General features: G+C 52.2%; 1 non-coding gene across 1 annotated transcript in view; it reads right to left on the reverse strand.

The window, feature by feature from the left end:
* LOC124593280 overlaps positions 1 to 105 on the reverse strand; it is a 1,910-nt gene extending 1,805 nt beyond the window's left edge. Inside the window, exon 1 of the ribosomal RNA XR_006977928.1 lies at positions 1 to 105. This exon is cut by the window's left edge and continues 1,805 nt beyond it. This is a non-coding gene — a ribosomal RNA (small subunit ribosomal RNA).
* Positions 106 to 5,000: the final 4,895 nt, after the last annotated feature.

Consider the following 5,000-nt stretch of genomic DNA (forward strand, 5'->3'; position numbering starts at 1 on the left):
ATTTAATGAGCCATTCGCGGTTTCACCTTAATGCGGCTTGTACTGAGACATGCATGGCTTAATCTTTGAGACAAGCATATGACTACTGGCAGGATCAACCAGGGAGCTGCGTCAACTAGAGCTGAGCAGCCGGCCGCCCGGGAGTGTGTCCCGGGGGCCCGCGCGAACACGCAAGCGTCCGCTCAATTATTCTGCAAACAGGAGGAGGCTGAGCTCCCCTGCACAATACACCTCGAAACCCTCTCAGGTCCCGGCGGCGCGCAGCGCCGTCCTAAGTACTTGGTCGGGTTCGAGAGAGGCGCAATCGCCCGGAGTTTGGCGAGTAGACGCTTTAGGTGCGACCACCCGTGCTCCCAACTGAGCTTGCCGCTGCCGACAGAGGCCCGGGAGCGTGCTGTCGTGGCATTGCCGGCGGGAGACAACACGCGCCACCTACGGTGACCGGCAGCTCCAACGCCAGCGCCACAGAAGGACAAAAGCCCCACTTGGGTGCCGAAGCGAACTCTCCCAGCACAGCGCACGCGCCAACACGTCCGCACAGCTGCGATACAAACCACCTGCGAGAACCGCAGAGGCGACCGAGCAGCAGACGGCGTCGCGGCGCCGAGCGCCGGGCGGCGGCGCATCCTCAGCGCACACAGTCCTCAATCGGACCAGCACACTGCAGATGTCCACCGCGCTTCGCACCGGGCCCGCGAGGACCTACTTTGGCCGCACGGCGCCGCGTGCAGGGTGCGCCGGCGCGCAGCTGCGCCGCCTGCCGCCTCCGTCGGCCGGCGCGCCTGCCACTGGCCGCCCCCACCAGCCGGCTGTAGCGCGTGCGCCCACGCACCGCGCGGCCAGCACGCCGGGAGGCCCCCCCTCACCGGCCGGGGACGGTCCCACCCAGCCACCGCCGCGTATCGCTTCACACCCAGATGCCATTCACGTTCGTGGGCATGGTGGGTATCGCTGGAACAACCGGTTGGTAGCTCAACCGATCGTCGCCATCACTGATTCACCTCTAGCGAGAACAACCGCACCACAACGGTTTACCAGTTGTTCATTTGCATAACGTCACCAGCAAACGTAGGCGTCCATCGCCATTTGCAAATTCAACGATTGTTGCATGCCTGTGTCAGGTGTCACGACACACTATGTCTGCCCACATACACGCAACAACATGTGCACGCTTCGCGAACACGTGGAAGGTGGCCCCCGTACGTATGCGATGTCCATTGCGCGAACGACTGTCAACCGGCCTCTGTCGCATGTCGCAGATGTGGAACGCAGTGCACCATGCTATCACGGTGTGTGAGAAGAGACGACTACGTCTGACAACACGCGCCACTACATCAACAGACGGCTCATGCTGATCGCCATCCAGGGCATACCACACTGCAATCCAGCTCTTATAGGGAGACGACACGTAGCTGAGTGCACAACATTTGGACCGCATGGTTCGCCGTTGTTGGCGCAGTCGTTGTACGGTCACATGTACCACGATGTATCATTCAGTACATGAGGACCAATGTGCAGTACAGTGTGTGATTTGGACGTACAACATCAGCGGACAGTTGACACAGGCCGTACCACAGCGTAGGCTAAGTGCTTCGCACATGCGAATGCCAATGAACAACTGCAAATGCCAATGAACAACTGCAAAGGGCATTGAGCATGTACGTCCTGCTGCCATCCACATTACAGTGTATAGCTGCAAGGTGTTTAACATGAAGCGATACACTGGGGACCGGGCAGTGCGAGTAGCAAACTATATTGCGGGGGTTGCAGTTAGGCAACACTACACTAATTTAACGCGTCGTATGACAATTACAGAGCAGGTTAAGGCCCAACGTGTGTTGGGTTAAGGCCCAACGTGTGTTGGGTTAAGGCCCAACGTGTGTTGGGTTAAGGCCCAACGTGTGTTGGGTTAAGGCCCAACGTGTGTTGGGTTAAGGCCCAACGTGTGTTGGGTTAAGGCCCAACGTGTGTTGGGTTAAGGCCCAACGTGTGTTGGGTTAAGGCCCAACGTGTGTTGGGTTAAGGCCCAACGTGTGTTGGGTTAAGGCCCAACGTGTGTTGGGTTAAGGCCCAACGTGTGTTGGGTTACGTTAAGGGGCAATGTGGGTTACGTTAAGGGGCAATGTGGGTTACGTTAAGGGGCAATGTGGGTTACGTTACGGCGCAATATAGGTTACGTTACGGCGCAATATAGGTTACGTTAAGGCGCAATATCGGTTACGTTAAGGCGCAATACAGGTTACGTTAAGGCGCAATACAGGTTACGTTAAGGCGCAATACAGGTTACGTTAAGGCGCAATACAGGTTACGTTAAGGCGCAATACAGGTTACGTTAAGGCGCAATACAGGTTACGTTAAGGCGCAATGCAGGTTACGTTAAGGCGCAATACAGGTTACGTTAAGGCGCAATACAGGTTACGTTAAGGCGCAATACAGGTTACGTTAAGGCGCAATACAGGTTACGTTAAGGCGCAATACAGGTTACGTTAAGGCGCAATACAGGTTACGTTAAGGCGCAATACAGGTTACGTTAAGGCGCAATACAGGTTACGTTAAGGCGCAATACAGGTTACGTTAAGGCGCAATACAGGTTACGTTAAGGCGCAATACAGGTTACGTTAAGGCGCAATACAGGTTACGTTAAGGCGCAATACAGGTTACGTTAAGGCGCAATACAGGTTACGTTAAGGCGCAATACAGGTTACGTTAAGGCGCAATACAGGTTACGTTAAGGCGCAATACAGGTTACGTTAAGGCGCAATACAGGTTACGTTAAGGCGCAATACAGGTTACGTTAAGGCGCAATACAGGTTAGGTTAAGGCGCAATACAGGTTAGGTTAAGGTACGACATAGGTTAGGTTAAGGTACGACATAGGTTAGGTTAAGGTACGACATAGGTTAGGTTAAGGTACGACATAGGTTAGGTTAAGGTACGACATAGGTTAGGTTAAGGTACGACATAGGTTAGGTTAAGGTACGACATAGGTTAGGTTAAGGTACGACATAGGTTAGGTTAAGGTACGACATAGGTTAGGTTAAGGTACGACATAGGTTAGGTTAAGGTACGACATAGGTTAGGTTAAGGTACGACATAGGTTAGGTTAAGGTACGACATAGGTTAGGTTAAGGTACGACATAGGTTAGGTTAAGGTACGACATAGGTTAGGTTAAGGTACGACATAGGTTAGGTTAAGGTACGACATAGGTTAGGTTAAGGTACGACATAGGTTAGGTTAAGGTACGACATAGGTTAGGTTAAGGTACGACATAGGTTAGGTTAAGGTACGACATAGGTTAGGTTAAGGTACGACATAGGTTAGGTTAAGGTACGACATAGGTTAGGTTAAGGTACGACATAGGTTAGGTTAAGGTACGACATAGGTTAGGTTAAGGTACGACATAGGTTAGGTTAAGGTACGACATAGGTTAGGTTAAGGTACGACATAGGTTAGGTTAAGGTACGACATAGGTTAGGTTAAGGTACGACATAGGTTAGGTTAAGGTACGACATAGGTTAGGTTAAGGTACGACATAGGTTAGGTTAAGGTACGACATAGGTTAGGTTAAGGTACGACATAGGTTAGGTTAAGGTACGACATAGGTTAGGTTACGGTACGACATAGGTTAGGTTACGGTACGACATAGGTTAGGTTACGGTACGACATAGGTTAGGTTACGGTACGACATAGGTTAGGTTACGGTACGACATAGGTTAGGTTACGGTACGACATAGGTTAGGTTACGGTACGACATAGGTTAGGTTACGGTACGATATAGGTTAGGTTACGGTACGATATAGGTTAGGTTAAGGTACACATTGTTGTAAGGAAAGGTTTAATGGGGGGCGGGGCGGGGCGGCCGGTTTGTTGATTGTGATTATAGTAAGTGGATGCCTGCGGCATCATCTGATTTGCCACGTCAGGATGCACCTTTGGCTCATGACAGGCGGCGCTCTCATTCCATGCTTGTGGCAGACCTGTGTCTTTCATTCCTGCCATTGTTTGTGTGCTGTGAGAGGAGGCAGTATTGTGATGTTGGGTGCACCCCTGTGTAGGACATGTGTGGGTGTTGGTGGCTTGGCTGAGCAATGGTGGTTGTCGGGTGGGTGGGATATTCTGTTTTCTGAGTGGACCTCCCAGTCTGGTTATGACAGTGTGGATTGTCTAATGTGGCGGAGAGGATGCACTGGGTGTTGTTCCATGCTGGTGCTTACATATTGTCTGTGTGCGTGTTACAGGCAGAGAGTAGTGCGTGATAAGGGTGTGTGGCTGACGTGTGGTTGTGATTGTGAGCAGAGTCTTTCAGCATGTATACGGACAGTTGTATACATTATCTGTATTCTGATGGCTCTATCTATTACTAATCAGCGCCGTGTATACGTTTAATCCGGTTCCAGTCGAAACTGTTGTATCTCTGTACATTAGTGACACGGCGAGCCCGCTATGTAGTTACTCGTCTCGGCAGCTTCCACCGGTGTATGGCAAATGATTATAAGGAATCAGTCTAGTCGTCAATACCGATGGTGTGACGTCACATGTCTGGGGTGGGGGACGCTGCGCCCTTCCGGTGGGTCATGGCCTAGAAAGACTCTTCCCACGCAGGGGGGCGTGGACTGTCATTGACTCTTCCAGGTAATATACTTGCCGTACGTTCTTGCGACTGCGAGTGCAACGCTCACCGGTACCGACATGGATGGAGCGCCTCCTAGCTGACCGCTCAGCATCGGCATTCGTACAGAGAGCAACGCGGTCGCGTCTCTAGCTCGTAACTGGTACAGCCCGCAGCTCATGTATAGGGACAGCGGGAATGTCGCATATTGGAGATAACTCTTCATGAAACGCATGTTATAGGGGTGGATTGCACATTGCGACTGCGGGAAAAGTCCGCCGTTCATCCGCTGGAGTTGCGAGTTGGGCGGTTGGAGTGGGGCGCAGGTGGAGTGATTGCCGGTCCACGATTTCGTGCGGCAGAGGCGCTGGCGTTGGGGTGCTGTGGTCGA

This window comes from Schistocerca americana, unplaced genomic scaffold, assembly GCF_021461395.2.
Source record: "Schistocerca americana isolate TAMUIC-IGC-003095 unplaced genomic scaffold, iqSchAmer2.1 HiC_scaffold_979, whole genome shotgun sequence".
NCBI lineage: Eukaryota > Metazoa > Arthropoda > Insecta > Orthoptera > Acrididae > Schistocerca > Schistocerca americana.